The sequence below is a fragment of the Artemia franciscana genome, chromosome 11, assembly GCF_032884065.1.
Source record: "Artemia franciscana chromosome 11, ASM3288406v1, whole genome shotgun sequence".
In the NCBI taxonomy this organism is placed as follows: domain Eukaryota; kingdom Metazoa; phylum Arthropoda; class Branchiopoda; order Anostraca; family Artemiidae; genus Artemia; species Artemia franciscana.
In genome coordinates, this window is record NC_088873.1 from 44,657,623 (window position 1) to 44,679,982 (window position 22,360).

Sequence of the window (22,360 nt, forward strand, 5' to 3'; positions counted from 1 at the left end):
TTTTTCGCTTCAATCCATACACTAATCCCTTTCGTTATTACTCGGGTTTCAGCAACTCTTGTTGAATTGTCAGATGAAGTACGCAGATTATAGCCAAAAGATAGCGGTTCTTTTCTGCGACGTGCCAATTCACGCAGGAGATCAGAAGTGATACTTTTTCCAGATCCCTTCAGCTTACCAAAATTTTTCATAATAGCGTCTTTATCTGCTAATTTAGCCAAAATCGCAAAAACTGGCCCAGATTTTATTGTAGTCCTAGACGTTGCCCTAGTATTAGAGCCTGATGGTTTATTTCCATTCAACCGATAGCACTTGACGAAGGGCATTGAATTTGCTTTACTGACCCCTATTTCAGCGAGAAACTCACGAGTAGCATTTTCTGAGTTACCACTTTGAACAGCTGGTATACCGTGAACTAGAATTTTCTGTCTTTTTGAAACAAGTTCAACTTGAAGACAAGACTTTTTTAGATTTACTACTTCAGTTTTGAGAACCGTATTTTAAGTTCCGTATAGTGAGAACCGTATTTTAAGTTCCAAATTCTCATTTCGCAAAGCCTCAATCCCCTTTTCCAGGCTAAGAATCTTCGTCATAAGCTCAGTGCGTTTCTGATCAAAGTACGACTTTGTGAGAGACATCATAAAATTATTCAATAATCTCCCCTAGATTTGCTAATAACCAAATCAAAAATCCAAGTGTTCAAACAATTCAAACAGAACAAATATCCTAAATAAGCAATAGCATCCACCAGCGGGCACTAGCTCCAAACGGAACGAATGCTGGCAAGCAACTGAATTACAATTGTTCTGTAACTTCACACTGTCCGAATACTGTATTCCCCCACCCCCCTTCTAATGTGCAAATATATAGCCAAAATTATATATCTCCAATTAAGTCTGTCACTTCTGTTTGTCTGCTCTCTCACTATACTAATATAAACTAGTTCATAGAAGTATATTTATATAAAGAAAGAAAATATACCCCTTCGAAACTTGTCACAGGAATTTATTTCAATAAATGTCGTACCTTCATTTATTATCATTATTTAATCTGCATTTTAACTACATTAAAAAACTAAGCAAAGTCAATTTAACATAAATACTAAAAATACAAATATACATTTTAACCATATGTCAATTTTATTGAACTAACTTAATTAGATATATTGCTTAATATTCTTTATTTCCCTTCAGTCAATTATATCTTTAACTGCATTCTATGTTTTTTTCACAAATGACTAATTATACATCAATTGGCATAAAAAAATAAAACCTATTTATTAAAAACCGTGCTCTTATGTATTTTGAACTACTTTGAATTAATTTATCAAATATTGTACTAATTTAATAGCATCTGCCTTTGAGTTAGTTCCAATCTATTTAAGTCGAACTTACTCTAATTTTCATTGTTACGTCAGTCCTTGCAATCGCCTCCAATTCCTTTATTATTTCAGAATCGTCTTCAAATTTGACAAAATTCAGAAATTTGTTATATAAAAGCTTCTCAAATTCAATTTTGCTCATCTAAAATTTATCTTTAGCATAGATTAAACAGTAGGTATGATAAATTCAAATTATTTAAAAGTCGGATAATTATATTATGAAATAGAAGTATTAAATAAATATAAATATTAATGGAAAGGTATTTAATACTAATCAGAGCAATGAGTATGTTCTTTCAAGTAGAATTAATATAGCTCCAAAAGGGCACGGGGATATATAATTAACGGGGAAGGGCAGAAGCTGTCTGATTATTTACAAACAAGCACAATTTTGACTCTCAGCCACTCATTAGATTTTCTTTTTCATCGTCCATAGTATACTTATAATATTAAATGCAAATAATTTTTTTAATACTAACATCACATTCTGTCCATTTTTGGGATTTTATAATCTTAAATATTAACAAACAATACGATAGTTTAAAGCGACCATGTATTATTAGAGAGGGATCTGGGATTTGTAACGCCAGTGCTTCTCGTGTATTCAAACACACCATATAATTTCCCCAATAATAACCTATGTAAGTCCTTGCCATATCATGTTTCATTTCTATTAAAACTAAAATTAAATCGCTAAATAAATCTCTATTTTTTTTTTCAGTGAAAATTATTGACTGAAAAACTGAAACATTATGAAGGTAACATGTTTGCAGACTTATTCAGCGTGTTTACAATAGCATCTTGAAAACAAAAAGCATCTTGAAATTCATTCCCAACTCTACGGCAAAATTATTTCAAGTGAAGTACATGTTTTCTAAAATAAAATAAAATGGCACATTTGAAACATTTTACAAAAAATTGGCGATTATCGACTACTTGTGGCAAAAATATGCCAAATCAGTTTGTAAACAAGAAGTACAGTTCTTTAATACTTTGGAACTTTTTAAATATAACCTACCAATGTAATTTCTTAAAATCCAATGATTATACCATGCATACCTGATGTAAAAAAATAAACAGAAAGGGAAATGGAAGGTTATTTACCCTTGGCAAGAAGGAATCGACAACTATAGCTTGAAAATACTAGAAAAGAGTGCAATTTACTGATTCTTCCTTTGTTACGTTGAATGCAAATTAAAAGGCCTTCCACACTACAATTAAGTGGTTATCCGCCCCCTTGGCTAAAAATAAATTTAATATGTTTTTTTTAATTGTTCCTTGTCCCCAACTTCTTTTTCTCTGTATAATAATTTGTCTAACAACTGATGAAAATATTTTTTCTAAATATATTATTTTGGTATATGTTATTTTGTTTTAGATATATCGTCTACCTAGAAAGAATAAGTAATATTCTATCGTAATGGCACGCTCAAAAATCAAATAATAATCTTCTACCTTTAAGTCTACCTAGAGTCAAAATATATACAACATTTTTCTTATCATCTAAACAATAATATTAGTATGTTTTTTTTTAAATCTTTTTGTCTTCTCTTAATTGTTAAATTTATTCGAAGATAAAAACAAATTTTCTTTAATTTTGAAGTTTTCTTCTTCGCTGTTAGCTTGGAGTAACTCAGGATGTTTTAGCAGATCGATTATCTAGAAAAAAGAATAGATATTGAGTCTCAGTAGCTCAAAGTTGATGCACATACACAGTTTGAGCAACTCATTAGCCGAAAGTTGATAGTCTCGTAAATTAGACGAGACTAAAATTAGCAATATTGAATTTACAATGTTTGTCTTTACACATGTCTAATATATAAAAGCATTAATTAAATATAGAACCCTAGTAATCAATATTTTGGAACAATAAGACCAACCCAGGGGGAACCTCTTAATTTATGTAATTTACCTGTTCTTCAAAATTGGTTACCCAAAGATTTTTTTAACATTTAATAATGAGACTTTTCGAACAAAAATTTCCAAAACTTGTTCTTTAAATTGAATTGAATGTATAAATTATCCAATAGGATTTAAAAATAAATTACATACAAAATACATTTTCCTGCTTTTTTATAAATGTTCTGTAACAGTAATCAACAATTAATTAAAACAATCCCACAGTATATCTCTATTCCTTTTTAATATCATTTTCACCTATATCATGAACAAAACGTTAATCAAGCAATTGCCGAAAATCATATATATACATGTCAAAATTTGAAAAACTCATTTCAACTACGGTATGCATTCAGCTATATGTTCCGTATTAATGAGTTTCACAAATTCGCACAAATTAACAAGCTGAAAAATTGCATAATGTCATCATTGTTAGTTGGGGAATAACAACTAACTATTCATTCTAACAAATAAATGTATGAACAAATTTTTTAAAATTTCAATATTAAATAATTAACTTCTTAATACTTAATTTCGGTCAATTCATTGCTTACAAAAAATCTTCCTCAATGTAATTGCCAAATAAAATATTGGCGAACTATAAAGACTTTTACTACAGGAAATTGGAAAAGTAATAAATTTAATGGCAAAGTTAATTTTAAAGGTTTATCTCATTTTTGCATCATTATTTTTTATCATATTTTAATTTCATACTACAAATCTAATTTAAATAATTATACCAACATAAATAACACATATATTCAAACTGAAATATGTACCTTTATTAGATTTTGAATAGCACAACAATAAGAGAATAAAATTATCAATGCAGCAATATACCTAGACATTGCTTTTGATAGATTTCGTAATTTTTCTTTCCAGGAGTAGTACATTTAAAATTTAAGTATAAAATATTACAATATGAATACTGTGTATCTAATTTCCTACTTTAGTTGTAATACAATTTAATAAAAATTTACAAATTTCATTGACTTTTACGAATAAATTATTCTGTAACTTTGGAATTAGAAAAATAAATAACTATTGACGCACCTATTGTAATTTAGAAATTTTGAAGTATTGGATAAATTATACTTGAACTATTTTTTTTAGTTAGATACTTTTTCAATAAATCTATATTGTATCCGTTTCATTCTATTTGCTGGAAATCAAATAACGGGCTTTAAATATTTTTAGCTATATATTCATAACTCTCAAGTGCTTCACTCAAGTAACTTTTTCATTACAAATATTTAACTAACAGACAATTATTCTTCTTGTGAATATTTTTAGGTCACGTTGATTTTCAATACTGGCTGACTGCGTTGGTTTTGCAACTTGATGCCATTATCGAGGTCGAGCTCGAGATCCCGTTTTACGTCTGATTTCAAAGACGAACATCCAGCACAGGATCAAATTTGTTATTATTAAATTTCTATTAAAACATCAATTAAACACTTTTAATAATCATTACTCTAGAAATGTCTAGTAAGAATTGAATTTAAATTTATTAAATAATTTTAAAAATCAATCATTAATACACTCACCCATTCAGCCTAGTGCTTTTTCAGCTGAATCATGGACCTGATATTTAATATCTTTAAGACTGCTTCGATATTCAGCAAAACCTCACCTGAGCCACTCCTCGTCATTTATTTTCATATTGAGAGGAAACAAATAGGTAACATAAGTAATCTAACAATTTATATAGGAACAAGAATTTTAATTCCACCACTAATAAATTTAGGAAGGTTTAAAAGCAAATAAAATTTATCTATTTGTCCTGTATCATTAGTATCCATCCCCTCTCTCAACTGAGGGGAATATTGGCAACCATAGCTGAATACTGAGTCATTTAACGTCAGTTTTAAAGCAAATAGGAGAGAGCACTATTATGCTTCTTTTAGGCACTTAGTTTGGTTTAGAACTCTTTCATTGCTAAAAGTTTCATATTATTAAATTATTAGACTTCAATTCACTAATTTTTTCTAAATTATTCGTTTCTTATATTGTTCCAAAACTTTCGATCTATTACGCTTATAGATCGTAAAAAAAGTTGAAACAATATAATTATTCTTGAGCATTAGTTGTAAATTCACGTGCATTATTTTTTAGTTATTTAATTATATATTAGTATGTATAATTTTTTATTCTTTCTCGGAAACTTCTATTTTTATATCAAGAATAAATTTAATATTATTAGATGAGGTCATACAAAAAGAAAATCCATGACTATAGAAAGATTTGTTTCCCGGGTCGGGAGAAATATTAGAAACATTATTAGGACATGCATGCACGGTGAGGTGTAGCATAAATGGGAGGCAGTAACAACGGCAATCAAAGGGGTAAAATTAACCTTGACTGGGCTAGCCCACTTAATTGGACAATCTGTCTTGGCTTTTTTCTACAATTGGCCATGACTTTGACTTTTACCACAACTATTCCCTTTTTGTTTAAATAAAAAGAACTAAACCGGAAAGAACTAAAACAGAACTAAACTAGCACAAATTATTAACCCCAAGAGTAGTGGTAATACATTTTTAAAGTCATAGGTTGTGCTAGAATCAAGTGAGTGTTCATTATAAAAGGACTTTGGGCATAATGATGCCTTATAACAATAAAAAAAAACATTTTTAAACAAAATATTCTCAAATAAATGGGAAAATTTTTTAAATATTAACTTTATTTCAGTAGTTTACAAATTCGTCTATATTTAGCGTCTATATTCATTAATATGATACGTAATTTATTAGGGAGCTTATATCAGAACCTGTTTTTCTCATGCTTGATCCCAATTGAATATACCTCAGTATGATTTTTCGATTTACACTTTAAAAACAAACTTGGGAAATGGGGTTGGGGGGGGAATATAGTGGATCTGAATGCCTAATGTATTAAGTACAATTACTGTGCACATTAACAAGTATGAATTGTTCTGTAACTTCACACTGTCCGAATACTATTCACCCCCCCCTTCTCATTCTAATGTGCAAAAATATAGCCAAAATTATAGACCTCCAATTAAGTCTGTCACTTCTCTTTGTCTGCTCTCTCGCTACACAAATAGAAACTAATTCATAGAAGTAAATTTATCTAAAGAAAGAAAATATAACACCTCGAAACTTGCCACAGGAATTAATTTGAATAAATGTCGTACCTTCATTTATTGCCATTATTTAATCTACATTTTAACTTCATTAAAAAACTATGCAAAGTCAATCAAATATAAATACTAATAATACAAATACATATTTTAACCATATGTCAATTTAATGAACTGACTTAATTAGATATATTGCTTAATTTCCTTTTTTTTCTCTAAAGTCAATTATATCTCTAACTGTATTCTATGATTTTTTCACATATGACTTATTATGTATCAAGTGGTATAAAAAAATAAAATCTATTTATTATAAACTGTGTTTTTATATATTTTGAACTATTTTGAATTAATTTATTAAATATTGTTCTAATTTAATAGCACTGATTTAATAACAATAATAAGACTGAGTTACTGACAATTTATTTAAGTAGATACTTACTCTAATTTTCATTGTTATGTCGGTCCTTGCAATTGCCTCCAATTCCTTTATTATTTCAGAATCGTTTTCAAATTTGACAAACTTTAGAACTTTGGTATATAAATGCTTCTCAAATTCAATTTTGTTCATCTAAAATATATCATAACAGTAGGCATGGTAAATTCAAAAGATTTAAAGTTTAAAATAATGCAACCAAAATTCGTGAATAATATCTCATATCATATATTAAAAAGAACAGTCGGATAATTATATTATGAAATAATAGTATTAAATAAATATAAATATTAACGGAAATGTATTTAATACTAATCAGAGCAATGAGCATGTTCTTTCAAGTAGTTAACTTAGCTCCTAATGGGTACCGGGATAAATAATAAACGGGGAGGAGCAGAAGCTGTCTGATTATTTACGAAGGACAATTTTGACTCTCAGCCACTCATTAGATTTTCTTTTTCATCGTCCAAACATTCATTTTGGTTTCTACTGGATGGCAGCAGGGATAAAGTTTGGATTTAAAGCTTTAACGTTTCTAGGCTCAAGCGTTTTTGTCGAAATAGCGGTCATAGAATGTTTGAAGTGACATCACCTGAAAGGCATTTTTAAGCAAAAGGAATTATGCACTGCCCGTATTAGTACCGCTCTTAGTAAATGGATAATGGCCTAGGTCATATCTACAAGTCGAATACATGGCCTTCAGCAAACTAGGCATTTTCATTATAACTTTATCACTCATAATACAAATTTTAAATGAATTTAATCATTAAATATTTTGTATATACACTGTGTACATACTCAATGCCATGACATTAAGAATAATTCTGTGATTAATCTTAAAGAAGACAATGCGAATAGAATCTAAACTATTGGAAAGCGAATAGAATCTATACGAATTTTCAAAGTCCTTACTAATTATTTCACATTTTTCAAAATTCTCGAATAAGTTAAAATTTGAGAGTCTAAAATGGGAAGTCTAGACTTCCCAGAATCAACCATACATTAACTTTTTTTTACAATAGGGACTAGATATTGACATATACAAAAGACGACCTCTTAACTCTTTATCATCGGAAGCAGTGGCGTTTAATTGATGCATCTCTTGCGTGTCAATTATCTCATGTTTGAGGTATGTTATTCGTAGTTTTAAGAGCTTTTCATAGTTCAGCGTTAACAGTGCTTTTATTGCTAGTGAAATCAGAAACACCAGACATATTGTTATTATAATATATTACCAGGAATTTGGTAAAACAATCCATACCGACTTTTCACATATTTTAATCTTTGGTCCTAATTAGTGAAGACTGGTATTTGTGAGTCTATTGCCTCCTTTATCTTTGTCAATTGCTTTGTACCTTTAATCCCCTCGATTTCTGGCAAGATGGAGGACTTTGTTTTCTCATTGTTTCTATTCGGCATGGAGAAACAGACCAAATGGAGGAACAGAAATTTATCCGTGGATTAAAGGGGCTTTTCAGTATTGATTAAGAGTTCGTTGCGTGAACACCTTGTTTTTGGATATTAACCTTTTAATAAAGCAAGATTCAACCTGTGTGATTTCCCCAAAGACATTTATGATCGGATTACCTTTTTACCTGGTACTGACACTTTTGCTACTTATTATAAATTCCCTTGGGATCTAGTGATTTATTAATTGCAGAGACTTGGACAAAGTGATTTAATTTAACTCTGAATCTAATTGGATTGCGCAAATAGTTAAAGGAAATAACGCTGCGATAGAGTTGACGAGAGAAAGGATTTGCTTGTTTTGGGTTTTCTCAAACTTTTTCATCGTTTGGACGATTGTGTTACGATAAAGGAGAAAAGTAAAGGTAAGAGGAGAAAAGGAAGCAGAAGGGTGGGGGAGAGCTGTTTGCAAGAGCCGTGGTACCCGTCGGGCTTGTCCCTTAAATTGCGGGGACAAGGTAGGCAGCCTCCAACGCTTCCCTTACTTCTCTCGCAAGTGAACCTTCAATCTAGAGAAAATGGGAACTGGTAATTGGTGCGAAGATGAACTTTTCTATAATCCCATCCTGTGCTTTGTACAGAAAAATCTTGCTAAAGGAGTTTCACCCGATACGATAAAAGAGTACATGGCCGATTTCTTCGAGTCTTCTTCTCTTTGTGAGACCCGTAAATTGCTTTTTTTAAAGCTTTTTCCGAATGAAGTCCCATCGAAGCGCGTAGGAGCCAATGCTGCATTAAACTGTGCTTCGGGCATTATTTCTTCGCTTGTAAAGTGCGATTCCCAGAACATAAAGCTTCCGGACTTTGTTATCAAATGTCCCAGCGAAGTGCCAATGATCACTGTTGATGCCTTCAGTACCCTCAGTGCCAAGGTGAATTCTTGCCTTGAACAGCTGCGTGGTATTACGTCCAAGGTTACTAAGGGACAGTCTAAGCTTGTAGCCCCTACTCAAAATACGAAAAAACCCTCCTACGCTGTCGTTGTAAGAAACCCACCCCCGGAGCTCAGCGACCCTATCCTTCGCATGAAGAAGCTCGAAACGTTGGATGGTCATGATGGAATCGTAAGTCTGAAATCTAAGCCACACACTAAAAACTGGGTTGTGATGGTACGCGATTAGCGCTCAGCCGACACGCTCGCTGAAGCTGTTACTAGCTCCATTCCAAACGTTGAAACCAAAGTAATTGATAAAAAGACTTTAGCTGTTTTCCGTGAAATACCCTATAACTATTCAAGAGCTGATTTAGAGGCCTCAGTGGAAGGACTTATTAGTGCTAATCAAATCGGCAATTCTCGCACTTTTCGCCTCGAGTTTATCGACAAAACCGCTGTGAACGCGGTTCTGGAGTCGGGAATCCGTATTGGGTATGAGATTTTTCGTGCTAAGCCCTTTCAATCCATTCCGCGTCGATGCTTTCGCTGTCAAAGTACTGATCACCTGATTGGAGCTTGTCCCCGCTCACCAGCACATCCCAAGTGTTCCAGATGTTCTGACGTTCATGTGAATTCCAAGGAAAACCCTTGCCAAGCCTCACCAAAATGTGCAAATTGCACTATGGAACACGTAAGTTTTAGGCTGAAATGCAAAGTTCTCCGATCGGCTCTCAACAACGCTAATAAATGAATGCTCAAACTCCGTTTAGCTTTGTTTCCCTTAATATTAATGGTACAAAAGACAAGGATCTACTGATAAGTGAGCTACTTGAAAATGATATTGTGTTTCTACAGGAGCACCTTCTCTCTAAAGTGAATGTTGATAGCCTAAAGCGTTCTCGGACCCATTATACCTTCTTGAGAGCCGCCCAAAAAACCCGTGGTACACCATCAGGAGGTCTGGCCATCTATTTCAGACACAAGACTCAGCCGATATTATTGCAAAGCGACGCTAACATCTTAGCGATAAAATGTGGTGATACCGAATTTATAAACATTTATTTCCCCTGTAATAAAAAGACTGTGCAGTCATTGTCTAGTTTTTCACAAGCAAGTAATCGCCTACGAACACTACTTAGCGACCTTTCAAAGCAAAATATCAAATGGGTTCTCGCCGGCGACATGAACACTGACTTATTATCTAATTCCGACCGATCTGATATCTTTCTCGATTCACTACCAGGAGGATTCCATCTTGCTGATAAAGATCTTCTATTTACTTATATTTACAATCGTGGTGGTCTTACTTCCAACCTTGATCATGTAATCGTGTCAGATTCAACTCTACTTTCATCAATAGTTTATGTGGAAGACTCTAAAATCGACGACGATTATTTACCAATCACGTGCCAACTATCTTGCTCCATGGCGACTTCTGTGCAACGTAACTCTCCCAAGTGGTTCTCAAAGTTAAATTGGGAAAATACCAATGTTCCACTTTATGTATTGACATTGTCCCAGTTATTATCATCTATTAAAGTGCCTTTCCACTTATTGCAAACATCTGTATCTACAACTTCAAGTCGGATAGATATCAACTCGTATTATCAGCAAATAGTGTTCTGTCTAAAGTCTGCCGCTAAAACAGCTGTACCCTCCGAGTGCGTGCGAACGGGTACTCGCAATCCCTTTTGGAAAGTTGATCCTAAAGTGAAGATAGCTAAACAAAAAGCTAAGTTCTGGCTCCGTATGTGGATAGCCTGTAATGGTCCTTGTTCTGGTTCAGTACATCAAATAAAACAGAAAACTAAACGAGAGTACACAAATTTCCCTGCGTAGAGCGAGACTGAATGTCTGGGATGGTCCTTGTGATAAGAAATCCTGGGATCGTGTTATAAACAGTGTTAAGTGTTCACCTCCAATTAATTCGTCTCTTCGGCTATGTTACTTCGTTTCTCATTATAAAAATATTTTGCCTTCATTTAATATTAATCTCCAAAATCATTTTACAAAGCTTGTCAACTCAATCCTCCCAATTCGTATCAACCAATCTCAAGTGTTGTCGGTGGAATCTGGTGTTATACTCCGAGCTCTTATGCAAGTGAATAAGTCTGAGTGTCTCGATAGTGATGGTCTTTGCTTCAAGTTTTTTGCTCATGAATGTCCTGAACTGCTGAAGCATTTGCAATTATTGTTTCAGATTTGTTTGGCACAGTCCGTTGTGCCAGATAGTTTTTTGTCCGGTTGTATATCTCCCATAGTCAAGAGGGGTAAGGACCCCAGTGCTTGCTCTAATTATCGTCCTATCACTGTGTCTTGTTTTGTTAGTAAGCTATTTGAATATGTACTGCTACCGGCCATTAACTCCAAGTGCAATTTTACACCCTTTCAGCTTGGTTTTCGAAAAGGTATGGGCTGTGTTCAAGCTCACCATATTGTGGGTCGGCTAAGGAAACAAGCTGTTGCTCAAAAAAGTCCCCTCTATTGTTTGACTGTTGACATATCTAGTGCTTTTGATAATGTAATTCATTCAAATGCTTTGTTTTCTCTAGCAGCCTCGGGTGTTAACCTTTCTATTGTTTCCGTGCTTAAGTATTGGTATGCTAAATCTTCAGTTAGGGTGAAGTGGAATGGTACTGTAGGGGAGTATATTCCTTTTAAAAAAGGCGTTAGGCAAGGTGCCGTGTTATCCCCGAGAATTTTTAAATGTGTTTTAGCTTCGTGTCTCCAACGTCTTCAACCGTCAATTTTTTACAATGATAATTTAGGCATTAGTCACGTTGCATATGCTGATGATGTTCTGCTTCTTAGCCAGACAAAAAATAGTCTAATTACCAACTTTTACCGGCTTTCAGCCGCACTATCCACAGTAGGCCTTTCAGTCAATACCTCCAAATGTGAGTTTTTGTGTTTTGGGAGTCCTACACCAGCATCACCTCTTTGCTAGGGTTCTTCAACTGTACCATGTTCAGCAAGTATTAAATGGTTGGGTCTCTCTTTTTCCACGTCACTTTCGTCTTCTTGCTCCGCTATTACGTCCAGCGTTCTGAAAAGTATGCGGGTTGGATACGCAAAAATTTCACCAAATCGTGGTCGGTATAACCGAAATGGACTATGCCGTCTTTATTCTAGTTTTTGTGCCCCTGCTGTTTTTTATCTTTCTGGTTTTGCTATCCTCCTTCGGGATACAAAGAAAATACGCTCAGGATATTTTAAGTATTGCAAGTATTTGCTGCGTCTGCCTCGGTGGTATCGGAATCATACAGTCGTCTCTAAATTTGACATCGTTGATGCGCCCTCGCGACTGAAACATTTATCCAAAGATATATGTCTTAAAACTCGGCAAATGATTGGTGTTTTTGACCCTCTTCGGCCATTTTTTGAATGGAGGTAATTTATTTATGTTGTATGTTGTTATGCTGCTATGTTATTTATGTTATGTTTTTTGTCTTGTTTTTTCTTTTTTTTGTGTGTGTTTACTCCACAGTTTAATGTACTTTGTGGGTTATAAATAAATTATAATTATTATTATTAAATTTAACGGGCAATCGTAAGATTTGAGGCCAGGGATAAGCCAACGAAGTATTAACTTCTACTTTGGTACCTTAACTAAACGGAAACATGAACAATGCTACAACAGTTCATAAACTAAATTCATTTCATTTTAATATTTTCGGTTTTTACTTTTGATAACAGAAAAATTTATCATGTTTTTTTAATTGTTCCCCAACTTCTTTTATACACTTTGTGAATAATTCTTCTGCCTTTAAATGTAATACTTTGTCTAACAAATGATTAAATTTTTTTTTTAATATATATAATTTTGTTACGATCTCCAATTTATTTATATATATCGTCTACCTAGAAAGAATAAGGTATATTCTATCGTAATGGCACGCTAGAAAATCAAGTAATAATTTTCTATCTATAAGTGAATGTTTTTAGGTCACGTTGATTTTCAATACTGGCTGACTGCGTTGGCTTTGCAACTTGATGCCATTATCGAAGTCGAGCTCGAGATCCCGTTTTACGTCTGATTTCAGACAAACTTCCCACACAAGATCAAGTTTTTTTAAATTAATTTTCTATTGAAACATCAATTAAACAATTTTTAATCATTACTCTAGAAATTTCCAGTGAGAACTAAATTTGATAATTTTAAAAATCAATCATGAATGCACTCACCCATTCACCCTAATGCTGCCTAAGCTGAATCATAGACCTGATATTTAATTTCTTTAAGACTGCTTCGATATTCAGCAAAACCTCTCCTGAGCTGCTGCTCGTCATTCATTTTTAATGCTGCAAAATGAATTAAGTTGTTATTTATGTACTAAATGAATATTTATTTTCGTATTAAGAGGATACAAATAGGTAACATAAGTAATCTAACAACTTAGAAAGGAACTATTACAGGAATTTTTTCCTGTATCAGTAGCGTCCATCTCTTCTCTAAACTGACGGGAATATTGACAACCTTAGCTGAATACTGAGTTTTTTACGTCAGTTTTAAAATAAATAGGAGAGAGCACTATTATGATTCTTTTATGCAAATAGTTTGGTTTAGAACTCGTTCATTGGTGAAAATTTCATATTATTAAATTATTAGACTTCAATTAACTAATTTTTTCTAAATTATTTGTTTCTTAATGTTGTTCCAAAACTTTCGATTTATTACACTTATAGATCTTAAAAAAAATTGAAACAATATTATTATTTCCTGAGGATTAATTGCAAATCCACGTGCATTATTTTTTAGTTATTAAATTGTATATTAGTATATATAATTTTTGATTCTTTCTCAGAAACTTCTACTGTTATATCATGAATACATTTAATATTATTAGAAGAGGTCGCACAAAAAGAAAGTCCATGACTATAGAAATATTTGTTTCCCGGATCAGGAGAAATATTAGACACAGAACTAAACTGGCACAAATTATTAACCCTGGAGTAGTGGTAATATATTTTTAAAGTCATATGTTGTGCTGGAATCAAGTGAGTGTGCATTATAAAAGGGCATAATGATACTTTATAACAAATTCTAAAAACAATAAAAAACATTTAAACAAAATGTACTGAAATAATTTGGGAAATTAATTTAAATATTAAATTTATTTCAATAGTATACACATGCATTTATTTAGAGAGAAGTATTGCAATTAATAGTAATTTAGATACAAATGTAAAGAAGAAGAGTGTGCTTGTAATTAGGATAAGCAATTGATCTTTGTGCGTACATTCTTTGCTTTCACTGATTGAATTGTGCACATTGTGTGCCGAGCGTACTGCTTCCTCTTTCTGGAGGAACATCTTCCAGCTGTCACTGTCGTGGTTCATCTCGGCATACATTGTGTTCATCTTTAAGTGTCCCTCTTATACTTCTCTATTATATTTTTTACGGTTGGAAATTTTCAAAGCTCCAAATTAAAAAATAATAAAAAATAATTTCAGTCATATATATATATATATATATATATATATATATATATATATATATATATATATATATATATATATATATATATATATATATATATATATATATATATATATATATATATATATATATATATATATATATTGTAAAAGAAAGGTTGGATGCAATAATTTTACTGGATTCCAATTTTAAATCGCGATAAATTTCTAAATTATATAAAAACAATTAATTTACTATTTTCAATTCGGTTTAATACATCTGAATTGAGAATGATAAGTTTTAACATGTTTATATAAAATCATAAACATACCTTTGGACAATATAGTTTCAGAAATTGTACAGTTAAATTTATACGTGTTTAACAATACAAAATTCTACTAAATAAATAACATTAGAGACGCCATTTTATCACATGCAAAAAAGAATTTGGAACGTAGTCAAAGTTCTAAATGACATAAAAAAATTACATTACTTTTTGAAAATGCAAACAAACTTATTTACTATATATAAAATTTACCTTTTAAAAATCATAGATTTTCTGGAAAATATACTTCATTCTTGACTTTATTTAATGGAATAATAATTACTTGCATTAACAAACCCTTTTATGGAAACCATTTTCCAAAAAAGTTAATCAACATCTATAACTCGGCATCTCCTAGAACGTTAACGAATCCCTGTCTTGTCCCCCACTTGCTTCTCAACTCAAGCAATTAATTATTGTTGGTTCGTATCATTGCAAAACATAAATTCAATAACATATAATGCCGGATGCACATTGGTTTTTTGTCCCGTTCACATTGGCATGAAAAACCCGTTTCATTTACTTTACATAAATTATACTTTCACTTAGTTCACTTAACTTAGGCTTTTTTTAAAGTTGAACATTTTTCAACTTATAAGTGATTACTTATAAGTGAGACTTTTATTTCAGAAAAGCTTTGAAAATGTCTTCAGTTGAACATTTGATAATTGATTTTATTAGCTCTAGGCCCTATTTGTAAAATCCAAAAAATGAGAATTACAAGGATAGGCATCTCAAAATAAATGCCTGGGAGAGTTTCTCAAATCAGCTACCAAGTCAAGAAATGGTAATCTCAGGTAGGCCTAGACCTTGGTTTGAATAAATAAGTTAGATAGAAGTAAGTCTTTTCAGGCTTAGGAAGGATAGACCCTCTCGCAACAGTTTATGAAGGGTGTGTGATTTTTAATCAATGGAAATGCTAGTAGGCTATTAAAAGGTTTGCTTATAGGCTATTGTTATTTGATGGGTTCACATGTTAGACAATGCAACTATCTGACTCCCTTTTCCCTAGCACTTGCTATATTGTTTATTATTATTAAAGGAATCTACAGCCTAGTAAGGTACAGTAGATTGTCCAGGGTATTTTTAATGGTCTCTGGCAGGTAGCCTACAATAGAAAAACAATAGAAGTTGTCTTTTGTTGTAGGATTTCGACAATTCTCTGGATCAAATGAATAAGTAACTAGGAAAAATTTGATCTACCTTACATCAGATCAGATGGCAAGTCAAGGACTATTAATCTCAGGTATGCATAGACCTCGGTTTGGCTAAATAACTTAGACAGAAATACATCTTTTCAGGCTTAGGAAGGATATATCCTCTTGCAATAGTTTATGAAGGTTGTGTGAATTTAATCAATAGAAATGCAAGTAGGCTATTAAACGCTTTGCTTGTAGGCCATTGTTATTTGGTGGGTTCACCTTTTAGACTAGACAACTGTCTGGCTTCCTTTGCCCTTGCAATATATTTTTTGATCATTATTGTTATTATTATTAAGGGAAATCTTTAGTTAGATTCCAAAGGGTGTGTAATGGTTACTGGCACTTAGCCTAAATAGAAAACATTAGGAGCCAAATTTTGTTGTAGGGTTTTGACAAGTTTCAGGATTGAATGAATATAAACTAGGAAACATTTGACCTGCTACATATCTCCTTCAGTTTTAATAGAATAGTTTAAATTAGCTTATCTTTACTTAATGATAAAATCTGTATTTTTAGGTACCAGTGATTGGTGTATTATCAAATTGCAACATTAATTGGTAGTTTTGATTTTTTCATTTGTTGGAGGCAAAAGTTGTGACATTTCAGTCAGTATCACTGACTATTCTTTTCTTTTCCCTTAATTTTATTAGAAGAAATTCTTTCATAAAAAGTTAAAGGACATAAAAAGTCTTTCAAAGAAAAAAGCCACAAATTTTTTAATTTTTGAAATCCATGGAGAAATGCAAAGATGTAGTGGTAGATATGCAAGATGCAGTTTTTTCATAATATAATGGTGATATTGATGCTTTATTGAATTTTAGATAAAAAATGGCAAAAAAATGTTTTGTAATGCTTCATTTTGTTAAACATTCTAAAACTGTTATCAAAGGACTGGAGTTCAAGCAAGAATAATTAAAGTTACTTCGTTTATTTGGAGGGTGGTGAGAGGGAGCTAAATTTAAAAGATGTTGGGCTTGCATTGAAAAGGAATGGACCCCCTTTCTTGTTTGGGACTGTGTAATCATCAATTCTAGAAGTGACATGACAAAGTTAAAAAAGAAAAACATATGAAAAAGCTTAAAAATGAAAAATCTTCAACTAAAATAAGTTCCATGAAATTTATCAGGTATATATATATATATATACCTGATATATATATATATATATATATATATATATATATATATATATATATATATATATATATATATATTAAAGTGCCGAAACCCTATAGGCAAGTGTATATTCTCCTGATGAGCCCTTGTGTTTGGTTGTTGCCTCAGAATAATTTGTCTTTACTGTTTTTATTGTTTCGTAAATGACAACTTATACTTATTGAAGACATGACTGCCTGTCCATGGATTATTCTTTATGGTTGATTTTGTATGGCTATGCTGTTTGACCTATGTGATTGTATGGATGAGTAGGGTTAAGGCCTCATTCAAGTGCTGGTCTATATTAATCACTAATTTAGGAAAACAGTCTTCCTTTTCTCCTTCTGTCTTCTTTTTTTTTAATGTATTTGTGCTGTTGCACTGGTGATTTCTCTTTTTGTTATATATATATATATGTATATATATATATATATATATATATATATATATATATATATATATATATATATATATATATATATATATATATATATATATATATATATATATATATATATATATATATATATATATATATTATATATATATAGACAAGTGAGTATTCCTTTGATGAGCCCTGGTGAGAGGTAGTCAAGACTTCTTTCAACTCATTGTGAATCAGTCATAGCTTGTAAAGCTGTAATAAGGAATCAAATGGCAGCCATCACAGATTAGTTTACAGTTTGTATGTCCTAAATAATATGTGTTTGTATATGCTAAGCAACAATTATAAAAGGTATTGCTTCATTTTAATTCGAATATCTGTGTTACAAGAATTGGTTGATTGGCACTATAATTGTTGTTTAAAGATTTAAAATTTATGCAATCTGAACACAAAACTAATGTTGACATTGAAAAATAACATATCAATGAATGTAAAACTCGATTATCAAAAGATTTTGTATCTACGAAATTAAACCTGGATTGTCAAAATTTAAATTAAAAATAATAATGTGAATCAATGTGATGTTATGTGAATATATGATGCTAATTATTTACTTCAAGAAAACCCTTCTATTAATTTCCAGCCTTGTTTCTAAAAATAACTTGTTTTAGGTAACTGTGTATCTTCATTGCCTGTCATCAATGTAATCAAACAGCAAATAACAGAAGATTACTCTGAAGAAATTGATTTTGATAGTACTCATAGTCCTTCAGGTTGGTCTTTATTATTTATCAAACAAACATTTAAAACTTGATATATTATGGAAATAATAGTATTCCCATACTCATATTGGAAATACTGGTAGCATTATTCTAAGTTCAAGATCTAAAATAATAAAGTGTTTAAACGTATTGAATTTCTAATTAGTTTTTGGGATACGTTTTCAATGTAAATTGATCTGGAATGGGAGGAGTCCCTAGCCCCAAAAACTTTCAACTATACAATTATCAGAAAGTGTACAATTAATTTCGGTCCAAAAGAAAATGAGACTCTTGCAATTATTGGAATGTTAAATTTATGTTCAGTATTTATGAGAAATATGACTATTATTAATTAACTCAACGGGGGGGGAGGAGCTTTGACCCCAAGATTTGTATGGCACTTGGTATTCACCAAGTTACATGCAGCGATTGCAATTTCTGTCAGTTTGTTAGTCTTGGTTTTGGTAGTTTGGGCACTTCCAGATAAACTAGGATAATAAAATTTGGCAGGCGTATCAGGGACCAGATGAGATTAAATTAAAATAGTCTCTTCCCTGATTCGACCATCTGGAGAGGAGTTGGGAGACAGTTAGTTTGGAGAAATTAGAAAAAATGAGGTATTTTTAACTTACAAACGGGTGATTGGATCTTAATGAAATTTTATATTTAGCAGGATATAGTTTCTCAGAACTTTTATTTTAAATATCGACCGGATCCGGTGGCATTAGGGGAGTTGGAAGGGGAAACCTGAAATCTTGGAAAATGCTTAGAGTGGAGAGGTTGGGATGAAACCTGGTGGGAAGAATCTCTTGGCTCTTCCAACCTCCTCACACATGCCGTATGAGCTCTCGGCTCTTGTTGTCTTAGTTTCTTGTTTTTAGAAGTTATTACTTTTGTCTTAACAGTTTGATCTTCTGTTTTAATAACGTTGCTGCTATTTTTTGTCGATTTTGTGTTAAATAGATCTTCAGTATCAATTTGAATTACTTTCTTAGCATGGTATAAGTAAATGTTCTTCCCTTATGAAAAAGAACTGGCATCAAAACTATTTGTACGGTAACTATGTAAACTAAAAAAAAATTTTGAGCTCTTCTGTTCAGTAACTTTTCTGTTTTTTTGCAGAACTGAATCATAGACTATAGTACAAACCTTCATCCATCAAACATTAATGTATTCTGTTGTCCAGAATTTCGCTGTGTGTCCCAAGAAGAAGCCAATTCAGCAAAATTGCTAATCGAATCAGAATCTCCACAGGCATCCACTTCAATTGCTCCAGATGAGCACCCCAAACTTATCAAAACGTTCAAAAAAGAAACCTAACCAAAACAGAGGGAAGTACTTCATCTGTAACTGATGAAGCAATTCTCTCATACCTGAGTGAAAAAAAAGGAATCAAAATAAAGTTATAACTATGGATGAATTTTCTCATGTCACTTGTTTCATTGATGAAGGATATACCAGCTGAGGAGAAACTGCAGTGTCACATGAAAATCATGACTGCTGTACTAGAACATACAAAAAAAAGTTGAAATATGTTTTATCTTTTCAACTTTAAGCCAGTATTTGATTTTTTTGTTATTATAGTTTGATCTTTAGTCATTTCATAATTTACTAAACGCTTTCTCTATATATATATATATATATATATATATATATATATATATATATATATATATATATTCAGGGTATCTAAATATACAAATAGTATGATATGTTTACATGCATATTTATTTATAAATTAATTCAAAATGTGCCTCTCAATGCTTTTTCTTGTTGCCAAGGAACAGCACCCTCTACAGATAAGAAATAATCCATTAGTCTATTTCTAAGATTTTGATTTCTTCTGGAAGAATTGTTGCTCCCAACTCTGCCAAGCTGAGAAATCTTCCTATTGATTGCTCTTGAATATCAGTTGGGGCTCCTCTAGTTGAAATAATGAAATTGTGTAACATACAGAAGCAATGATTATTGCTTTTACTTTTTCAGGCTGTGCTAGTATTTCAGTTCGGAAAATTCTGAAACTCTGCACAAGTATACCAAACGTATTTTTAATTAGGCGCCGAGCTGTGGATAATCGGTAATTAAAAATTTTTTGTGCTTCTGAGTGTCTGTTTCCAGGAAAAGGTCTCATGATACAACTTCACAATGGAAAGGCCTCAACAGCAGCAAAAAAAAAATGGAAAATTTACCATTGTTCCAGGCAGTGGAAGTGAATCAGGAAGCTTTATTTTCCCAGTGTCTATGCCTTTCCCAAGATCTGACCTGGCAAATACACCCCCGTCACTCTCACTTCCATAAGCTCCAACGTCTACATAAATAAACTTGTAATTAGCATCACATGTAGCTAAAAGTAAAAGGCTAAAATAAATTTTATAATTGTAAAATTGAGACCCAGACATGTATGGGCATTGAATTCGCAAATGTTTACCATCTAAGGCACCAATGCAATTTGGCAAAAAACATTTTGCCCTAAAAGTTTCACTGCAACTTTTCAATGTATCTGATTGAGGCTCTTGCAGATACATTGGACATAAAACTTCATATATTGCCATCAATGTATCTGATAGTATCTGTGAAACTATTTAGTGACCAACACGAAATTCATAGTGGAGAGCTGCCACAGAAATACCAGTACCCAGATATCTTAGTGTCAAAGCAAGCTTCAGTTCTGGAGAGATTACCTTTCTAAAATTGGTAGGTTTTTTTGTTATAAAAGGCCTCACTAAACTAAGCAATTCAACATACGCTGCCTTTGTTAATCTTACAAAATTTAAAAATTTCTCTTCATCATCTCTCATAAGTTAGTCATTAAGCAGTGTCAGATGGCCTTTCAGAGTCCTCTCCCTTTCTTGTAGAATTGGATGTACCCATAGTCTTTTCCTCCTAAAAATAAATATATAAATTGTAAACAAATTAAAGTAATATTCCTTTCATATTATAGTTTAAGTAAAAGACAGTTTGACTGGTCAATTCAGCCGTAACACAAGCATAAAAATTCGAATTCAGTTAGTACTTGTAAAAAAAACCAATGCTTTAAAACTATTTTGGTAATAACTGAAAAATAAGGGAAAGTAAAGAGTAATGTTAAGGCTTAGATCAATTAGAACTGCACAAATAGAAAAAGTAAAAATGGACGCTGTGATTAAAATTTTATGACAGTGCATTTTACCAATCATTTTCACAAACCATGTGTACAAAAATTATTAAGTTCTTCAAAACATATGCCAATGTTAGAATTTACCTGGATACCTGACTGACTGACCATATTTTTAACATTAATACAAAAAGAATAATTCAATCCTACCTTCCCTCTCTATTTCTACCAACCTGGACATTGAAGAATCCCAATAAAACACCATATTTCTACCTGGGAGTTTGTTCATGTTTCCAGTCCCTAGGATACAGACTATATACATATATAGCCTAGGCTATATATATATATATATATATATATATATATATATATATATATATATATATATATATATATATATATATATATATATATATATATATATATAGATATATATATATATATATATATATATATATATATATATATATATATATATATATATATATATATATATATATATATATATATATATATATATATATATATATATATATATATATATGTATATATTTGGTGAAATTCTAGTTTAGTTACTTCTTGCTATCTTGGAAAGAGGTTAAGTTAGGAAAATGAAACTTTCAGGGATTGGTCTACAGGGTAAAGCATGTCATGGGAAGGTATTTTGAAGTGCCTACCTCCACTCGCTCTCCCTTGAAAGGGTCCTGACCTTTAAAAATATGTGTGCTATAAAAGTAAAACCTTGCAAAATAGATCTTCTGCTTGAATGAAGTACAACGAAATGGTTTTCAGCTTGACAACTTTGTTCAATCCCAATTTATAAGGTTTTAAAAATATACAAATACATTTCCTAAATTTTGAAA

The 22,360-nt window shown here is 31.7% G+C and overlaps 2 long non-coding RNA genes across 2 annotated transcripts in view; both read left to right on the forward strand.

Moving 5' to 3' along the window:
- Positions 1 to 4,737, forward strand: part of LOC136033274 (uncharacterized) — a 166,300-nt gene extending 161,563 nt beyond the window's left edge. Inside the window, exon 5 of the long non-coding RNA XR_010618896.1 lies at positions 4,574 to 4,737. This is a non-coding gene — a long non-coding RNA (uncharacterized LOC136033274). The remainder of the gene's footprint in view (positions 1 to 4,573) is intronic.
- A 2,577-nt stretch (positions 4,738 to 7,314) lies between these two features.
- On the forward strand, positions 7,315 to 20,017 carry LOC136033394 (uncharacterized). The gene is made up of 4 exons (XR_010618922.1): positions 7,315 to 7,945; positions 15,589 to 15,698; positions 18,314 to 18,415; positions 19,526 to 20,017. It is a non-coding gene; the product is annotated as an uncharacterized LOC136033394 (long non-coding RNA).
- The last annotated feature ends 2,343 nt before the right edge of the window (positions 20,018 to 22,360 follow it).